Genomic DNA, 9347 nt, shown 5'->3' with positions numbered 1-9347 from the left:
AGGAGGGAGGGGGGAAGGGGGAAGGGGGGAGGGGAAGGGGGAGGGGGGAAGGGGGAAGGGGGGAGGGGGAAGGGGGGAAGGAGGGGGACAGGGGAAGGAGGGAGGGGGGAAGGGGGGAAGGAGGGGGGAAGGAGGGAGAGGGGGAGGGGGGAAGGGGGGAGAGGGGGAAGGGGGAAGGAAGGGGGGGAGGGGGGGGAAGGAGGGGGGAAGGAGGGAGAGGGGGAGGGGGGAAGGGGGGAAGGCGGGAAGGAGGGGGGAAGGGGAAGGACGGAGGGGGGAAGGGGGGAGGGGGAAGGGGAAGGGGGGAAGGAGGGAGAGGGGGAGGGGGGAAGGGGGGAAGGAGGGGGACAGGGGAAGGAGGGAGGGGGGAAGGGGGGAAGGAGGGGGGAAGGAGGGAGAGGGGGAGGGGGGAAGGGGGGAGAGGGGGAAGGGGGAAGGAAGGGGGGGAGGGGGGGAAGGAGGGGGGAAGGAGGGAGAGGGGGAGGGGGGAAGGGGGGAAGGCGGGAAGGAGGGGGGGAAGGGGGAAGGACGGAGGGGGGGAAGGGGGGAGGGGGAAGGAGGGGGGAAGGAGGGGGGAAGGAGGGAGAGGGGAAGGGGGAAGGGGAGGGGGAAGGAGGGAGGGGGAAGGGGGAAGGGGGGAGGGGGAAGGGGGGAAGGAGGGAGAGGGGGAGGGGGGAAGGGGGGAAGGAGGGGGACAGGGGAAGGAGGGAGGGGGGAAGGGGGGAAGGAGGGGGGAAGGAGGGAGAGGGGGAGGGGGGAAGGGGGAGAGGGGGAAGGGGGAAGGAAGGGGGGGAGGGGGGGAAGGAGGGGGAAGGAGGGAGAGGGGGAGGGGGGAAGGGGGGAAGGCGGGAAGGAGGGGGGGAAGGGGGAAGGACGGAGGGGGGGAAGGGGGGAGGGGGAAGGAGGGGGGAAGGAGGGGGAAGGAGGGAGAGGGGAAGGGGGAAGGGGAGGGGGAAGGAGGGAGGGGGAAGGGGGAAGGGGGGAGGGGGAAGGGGGGAAGGAGGGGGACAGGGGAAGGAGGGAGGGGGAAGGGGGGGAAGGAGGGGGGAAGGAGGGAGAGGGGGAGGGGGGAAGGGGGGAAGGCGGGAAGGAGGGGGGAAAGGGGGAAGGACGGAGGGGGGGAAGGGGGGAGGGGGAAGGAGGGGGGAAGGGGGAAGGGGGGAGGGGGAAGGAGGGAGGGGGAAGGAGGGAGGGGGAAGGAGGGAGGGGGGAAGGGGGGGAAGGAGGGGGGAAGGAGGGGGGAAGGAGGGAGAGGGGAGGGGGAAGGGGGAAGGCGGGAAGGAGGGGGGAAGGAGGGAGGGGGGAAGGGGAAGGGGAGGGGGAAGGAGGGAGGGGGAAGGGGGGAGGGGGAACGGGGGAAGGGGGAGGGGGAAGGGGGGAAGGAGGGGGACAGGGGAAGGAGGGAGGGGGGAAGGGGGGAAGGAGGGGGGAAGGAGGGAGAGGGGGAGGGGGGAAGGGGGGAAGGAGGGGGACAGGGGAAGGAGGGAGGGGGGAAGGGGGAAGGAGGGGGAAGGAGGGAGAGGGGGAGGGGGGAAGGGGGGAGGGGGGAAGGGGGAGGGGGGAAGGGGGAAGGGGGGAGGGGGAAGGAGGGAGGGGGAAGGGGGAAGGGGGGAGGGGGGAAGGGGGAAGGGGGGAGGGGGAAGGACGGAGGGGGGGAAGGGGGAGGGGGAAGGAGGGAGGGGGAAGGGGGAAGGGGGAGGGGGAAGGGGAAGGGGGGAGGGGGAAGGGGGAGGGGGAAGGAGGGAGGGGGGAAGGGGGAAGGGGGGAGGGGGAAGGGGGGAGGGGGGAAGGGGGAAGGGGGAGGGGGAAGGGGGGAGGGGGAAGGGGGAGGGGAAGGGGGGAAGGGGGAAGGGGGGAGGGGGAAGGGGGGAGGGGGGAAGGGGGGAGGGGGAAGGGGGAGGGGGAAGGAGGGAGGGGGGAAGGGGGAAGGGGGAGGGGGAAGGGGGGAGGGGGGAAGGGGGGAGGGGGGAGGGGGGGAAGCCGCAGTCTGGAACACACTGCGTGGGAAGGTGTTGGAAGCAGAGGCGCTCACATTGAATAAGTATCTGGACGAGCACTTGAAATACCGTGGCGTGGAAGGCTACGGACCAAGTGCCAGTAAATGGGATTAGCTCAGATGGGTATTTGATGGTCAGTGTAGTCATGGTGGTCCCAAGAGCCTGTTTCTCTGCTGTGTGATGTTATGACTCAGAATTGTATTCACGTAGAGTCACAGAGTCACACAGCACAGAAACAGGCCCTTCGGCCCAACTGGTCCCATGCTGACCACGATTCCCATCCAAGCTAGCCCCATTTGCCCGTGTTTGGCCCATATCCCTCTACACCTTTCCTATCCGTGTACCTGTCCAGGTACTTCTTAAATGTTGTTAATGTACCTGCCTCAATCACTGCCTCTGGCAGCTCGTTCCCTATACTGGCCACCTCAGGTTCCTATTAAATCTCTCCCCTTTCGCCCTCTAGTTCTTGATTCCACAACCCTGGGGAAAAGGCTGTGCGCATTCACCCTATCTATGCCCCTCATGATTTTATACACCTCTATAAGATCACCCCTCATTTCCCTACGCTCCAATGAACAAAATCCCAACCTGCCCAACCTCTCTCCGTAACTCAGTCCCTCAAGTCCCGGCAACATCCTCGTAAATCTCCTCTGCACTCCTTCCAGCTTAATGGCATCTTTCCTACAGCAGGGAGACCAAAACTGAACACACTATTAGATCTATAACGCATTAAACCTTTCCAAGTACATTATTAAAGGCAGTTTGATGTCTTGCCAAGAAGTGCATTCCAAAATCAACGAGGCGCCAGTAATCAACCAAATTCTCTCCATTGGCTCGATGGGTACAGCACCAGTAATTCGCAAGAAGCTCGACAGCACCCAAGACAAAACAGCCCACCTGATTGCCCCACTCTAAACATTCAACTACAGTTAAGAACTTGCTTTAGTTTTATGCACTCTAAAACATGTGGTATTGTTTGATAGTAAGTTAAATATTTCCTAAAGCAAGATATAATTCAGTTACTGCATGCCTGAGCTGGTTTTTTGGATTGACTCCTTCCAAATTCCACATTGGAATTGGTTTATTATTGTCACATGTACAGTGAAAAACTTGTCTTGCATACCATTCATTCAGAGCAATTCATTACACTACATTGAGGTAGTACAGGGTAAAACAATAACAGAGTACAGAGTAAAGTGTCACAGCTACAAGTGCAGTGCAGGTAGACAATAAGGTGCAAGGTCACAACAAGGTAGATTGCGAGGTCAAGAGTCCATCATTGTATAAGGGAACCGTTCAATAGTCTTATCACCGTGGGATAGAAGCTGTCCTTGAGTCTGGTGGTACGTGCCCTCAGGCTCCTGTATCTTCTAACTGAAAGGACTGGACAGAGTAGATGTGGGCAAGCTGTTTCCCTTGGTGGGTGAGTCCAGGACCAGAGGGCACAATCTTAGAATTAGAGGGTACAGGTTTAAAACAGAGGTGAGGAGAAATTTCTTTAGCCAGAGGGTGGTGAATTTATGGAATTCATTGCCACGTACAGCAGTGGAGGCCCGATCATTGGGGGCATTTAAGGAGGAGATTGATAGGTATCTAATTAGTCAAGGTCTCAAGGGATATGGGGATAAGGCCAGAAATTAGGGTTAGAATAGTTTTTTTGCTCATGGAGCAGACTTCCCCCCCCCCCAACCCCCATTTCTCATTTTTTTTGTCTTTTCCCCCATTTGTTTGGAGCAAACTCAATGTGCCGAATGGCCTACTTCTGCTCCCTTGTGATCTTGTGATCTGATGGGAGAGGGGAGAAGAGAGAATGACCCGGGTGGGTGGGGTCTATGATTATGCCGGCTGCTTCACCAAGGCAGCGAGAGGTAAAGACAGAGTCCACGGAGGGGAGGCTGGTGTCCGTGACGCTCTGGGGAAAAGGTCTTAAATTCCATAGATTCCAAGCGTAAATCATCAGAGGTTAATGCGCGAGTTCCTAATTCTGGATATGCCATTCCTGCGTATTCACGATCGGCGATGGTGAACTTTGAATTGTCATTTTGGGAAATAACTTTGGGAACAATTGGAGTGTAATCTCACATACCGTCTTCACTGACGAAGGATACTTTCTCCCTCCGGGTTAGTAAGCTGCTCGTCATTATAGAGCTGGCTTTGATTTTGGATCGTTAACTTGGAAAGTCGAGGATCAGGGGGTCAAGGTTGCTCCGCCAGCCTCGATGGTTGAAACGTTGCCGGTGGGAATGAACCTGCAGAGAAGTTAACCCTTTCCACGGCTGCTCCCCCTCTGGCCCATTTCTCTCTCCTCCTGACCTACCCAGTTCGTCCTGCACCCACCCCCACCCCACCATGTCTCTTTCCCCTCCTCTACCCACTTCGTCTGCCCGCCGTCCACACACTGGCTCGTTTACCCCACCTGCCCCCACTGTTCCCATCTGCCCTCCCCACCTCCCTCACTCGATCCCACACTCTGCCTTCTTCTCCTGTCACACTCTGCCCTCTGTCACCTCCCAGCCTCTGTCGCTATCGCCACCCTCCCCTCCCTCCGCCTGCCCGTCACCCCCCTGTCTTATTATGTAGTTATAATAAAGAACTGCACATCCCAGTAGGCAATGCAAGGGGTCACATCAGGGAACAGAAAGTGGCTGTAAAAAGAGAGGGAAAGCAAGCCACTCTGGTGTTGGTTAATAAAAATGTTCAGAGGTTAAACCCACGCGAAGTTTGTCTCTTGACGAAGAACAAACGTAACCCCCTCCTCACCTGGATCCACTTGCTTCATACTTCTCACCCCTCCCCTACCCTCCTACCTTCCCCCTGTCACCTGGACTCACCTGTCCCCTGCCTGCGTGTGCTCCTCCCCCTCCCCCCCCCCCCCCCCCCCCCCCCCCCCCCCCCCCACCTTCTTATTCTGGCTCCTGCCCTCTTCCTTTCCAGTCCCCGACAAAGGGTCTCGGCCCCAAACGTCGACTGTTTATCTCCCTCCACGGATGCTGACCGACCTGCTGAGTTCCTAGGCATTCTGTGTGTGTGTGTGTGTGTGTGTGTGTGTGTGTGTGTGTGTGTGTGTGTGTGTGTGTGTGTGTGTGTGTGTGTGTGTGTATGTGTGTGTGTGTTCATATGTGTGTGTGTGTGTGTGTTGTTCTTTTCACAGCTCATTTGTTTGTTTAATTTTAAATGGATGTTTAAAAGTTAAAATACTTCAACAGAGCTGCAGTGGATTCTTTTCCTTTTAGCCGGGTGACGATGGCTGTTGAATAGCCATCGATCAGCGGCTTCAAGAATTTACGAACCTGTAGGCCAATTTCAAGCACAGCACAGTGACAACTGGGACTTAAGACCTGACCCGTCAGGGGCCTGGACTTAACCCATTCAGCGTTGTTTGTTCACTTCCAGAACAAAACACGCAGGGGGAAAGTCGCCAGAGGTCTGGGAATGATTAACTCTTGATTGCTACTTTAAAAAAAAAGGTGAACTCTGGAATTTTATTCCAGATCAAAGAATGAAGCTTCAGTCCGGGAGACCAGACTGAACTTTGACGAAACCTTTCAACAATAGGGTCAGGTTTTGGAAATGGACGAAGATGTAATCCATGGGGATATTTCTGGGATCCAAATAATGAAAGAAGGCTGAGGTGGTAATTCAATATTTTAACAATGTTTTGGAGGTGTTGTATTGGTTAGTATAGTTTTACTGGCACAATCTCTGTATTGTTACTGTTTTTACCTGTACTACATCAATGCACTCTGTACTAACACAATGTAACTGCACTATGTAATGAATTGACCTGTACGATCGGTTTGCAAGACAAGTTTTTCACTGTACCTCGGTACAAGTGACAATAATAAACCAATATCAATACCAATCATATATTCTCATACCAGAGTTTAATCACACATTCTCAATCACAAATGGGTGCTTTACTCCACCATATATTACCCAAAGATCTTTCTGAGTGGGGTTACATTATCTTGGTAGGGTTTGCCAACATATTGGTTTGATTTTGAAGTGTAAATCCTGAAAGGTGCAGTAGGGAATAGCTAATGAGTCACTTTTTCTGGGAGAGGATTGTGTCCCCCGCCTGGTCACATTTAGAGGAACAGCCTCCAGTAACCTGTGCGAGACACAGGGTCATAGAGCCACACAGCACGGAAACAGGCCCTTCGGCCCAGCTTGTCCATGCTGACCACGGTGCCTACCTGAGCCAGTCCAACTTGCCTGTGTTTGGCCCTAAACCTTTCCTATCCACAAACCTGTCCAAACGTCTTTTAAACGTTGTGATTGTACCCGCCTCTTCAGCTTCCTCTGGCAGTTCGTTCCACGTATGCACCACCCTCTGTGTGAAAAACTTCCCCCTCAGGTCCCCTTTAAATCTTTCACCTTGAACCTGTGCCCTCTAGTTTTAGACTTGCCTACCCTGGGAAAAAAGACCATGACGGTCCACCTTATCTATGCCCCTCATCATTTTATGAACCTCCATAATGTCAGCCCTCGGCCTCCTTCACTCCAGAGAAAACAGTCCCAGCCTATCCAGTCTCTCCTTATAACTCAAGCCCTGCGGTCCCGGTAACATCTATGTGAATCTCTTCTGCACCTTCTCCAGTCTAATGACATCCTTCCTATAGCGTGGCAACCAGAACTGCTCACAGCACTTCCGAGTGCGGTGTTACCAACATCTTGTAGAGCTGTAACATGACGTCCCAACTCAATGCTTCGACCGATGAAGGCAGGCCTGGATCCTCATGTTCATGTTCCTTTGTAGATCACCGAGATCTAATGGCTGTGTCGCACTGAGTGTACAACTGTGACTGGAAGGGCATGATGAATTCACAGTGACGATTGAGTCTCACACGTGCACGGTTACCTGACAGCAGCGTGTCGTATAACAGTTAATGTGGTTGAGGAGAGGGAGAGGAAGGAGGGGGAGGGGGGAGAGGGGGAGGGGGAGGGGGAGAGGGAGAGAGAGGGAGAGAGAGGGAGAGGAGAGAGAGAACGAACTTTAACCTGTCAAGAGCAACACACACAAAACACTGGAGGGTCAGGCAGCATCTGTGGAGGGAAATGGACAGTCAATATCTCGGGTTGAGACCCTTCATCTGGGTCTCAATAGGGTCTCGACCCAAAATGTCAACTGTCCATTTTCCTCCACAGATGCTGCCTGACCCTCCAGTGTTTTGTGTGTTACTTTAGATTCCAGCATCTGCCGTCTCATGAGTCTCCACTTTAACCTGTCAAGACCCTCACACACACACACACACACACACACACACACACAGTGAAACACAGACACACACAAACAGTGAAACACACACAGTGAAACACAGACACACACACACAAACATACACACACATACACACAATGAAACACAGACACACACACAAACACACACATACATACAGTGAAACACACACACACACAAACACATAGTGAAACACAGACACACACAAATACACACACAGAGACACACACAGACACACACAAACACACAGATAAACAGACACACATAAACACAGACACACACACACAAACATGCACAGACACTCACAGACAGACACAAACACACACAGACATACACACACAAATGAACACGCACAGACGCACACACACACAAAGAGACAGACACACACAGACACACACAGAGACAAACAGACAGACAGACACACAGACAAACAGACACGCACACACAAACACAGAAACACACACAAGCACACAGACGCCTAATTAAACTAACACAAGGGGACATAATTTTAAGGTGATTGGAGGAAGATATAAGGGGGATGTCAGGGTAGGTTTTTCACACAGAGAGTGGTGGGTGCGTGGAACGCACTGCCGGCAGAGGTTGTGGGGGCAGAAACATTAGGGACATTTAAGAGACTCTTAGATAGACATGTGAATGATAGAGAAATGGAGGGCTATGTGGGAGGGAAGGGTTAGATAGATCTTAGAGCAGGGTAAAATGTCGGCACAACATTGTGGGCTGAAGGGCCTGTACCGTGCTGTAACGTTCTATGTGACAATAATAAACCAATACCAATTCCATTCTTGTTCCACACCCAGTGGGACATCACTGGCACAGCCAGTGAAACTGGGAGAGAACCACAATTACTGGAGGTAGAGGGGGACCTGATGCCCTCAGGGATCACTGGATTTCAGGACTGCTCTGTTGGTGGAGGGTCCCGCTGGCTATGTTGCCCTCCCCTAGGTCAGGGGCAGGAGGGTGTGAGGTGGGAACACAAAGGGGTTAAGAGGGTTACCATTCTATTCTATCTTTCCGTTGTGAGTCCTCAGTGTGCTTATCAGTAACCCTGACACAAGATGCATAAAACACAAGGTGGTGGACAGCCCAGGGGTAACCGCACCAGTTCCCGATCACAAGATCACAAGATAAGGGAGCAGAAGCAGGCCATTCGGCCCATCGAGTCTGCTCCAAGGAAAAGGGAAAAAGAAATGGGGTGGGAAAAAAAGAGAGAAAAAAAAACTATTCTAATCCCATTTGCCAGCCTTATCCCCATATCCCTTGATACCCTGACTATTTAGATATCTGTCTATCTCCTCCTTGAACACCCCCACTGATCTGGCCTCCACTGCTGTGCGTGGCAAGGAGTTCCACAATTTCACCACCCTCTGGGTAAAGAAACTTCTCCTCATCTCTGTCTTGAAACTGTACCCTCTAATTCTAAGATTGTGCCCTCTGGTCCTGGACACGCCCACCAAGGGAAACAGCCTAGCCACATCTACTCTATCCTTACCTGTCAACATTTTAAATGTCGCTACGAGGTCCCCTCTCATCCTTCTGTACTCCAGCGAGTACAGTCCAAGAGCCGACAAACGCTCATCATACTTAAGCCCTTTCATTCCTGGAATCATTCTCGTAAATCTCCTCTGAACCCTCTCCAACGTCAGCACATCCTTCCTAAGATGCGGGGCCCAAAACTGCGCACAGTATTCCAAATGAGGCCTCACTAGCGCCCCGTAGAGCCTCATCAACACTTCCTTACTTTTATACACTATACCTCTCGAGATGAATGCCAACATAGCATTCGCTTTCTTAACCACCGATCCAACCTGGTGGTTAACTTTTAAGGTATCTTGTACGAGTACCCCCAAGTCCCTTTGTACTACCGCACTATCAATCTTCTCTCCTTCTAGATAATAATCTACCCGCTTATTTCTACTTCCAAAGTGTACAACTGCACATTTCTCAACATTGAATCTCATCTGCCATTTCCTTGCCCATTCTCCTAAACTGTCTAGGTCCCTCTGCATCCTTTCTATTTCCTCTATGCTCCCTACTCCTCCACTTATCTTGGTGTCATCCGCAAACTTAGCCACACAACCATTTATTCCATCAT

Source organism: Pristis pectinata, chromosome 14 (assembly GCF_009764475.1).
Source record: "Pristis pectinata isolate sPriPec2 chromosome 14, sPriPec2.1.pri, whole genome shotgun sequence".
Taxonomy (NCBI): domain Eukaryota; kingdom Metazoa; phylum Chordata; class Chondrichthyes; order Rhinopristiformes; family Pristidae; genus Pristis; species Pristis pectinata.
The sequence above is the reverse complement of the archived record's forward strand: the minus strand, read 5'-3'. Positions refer to the sequence as shown.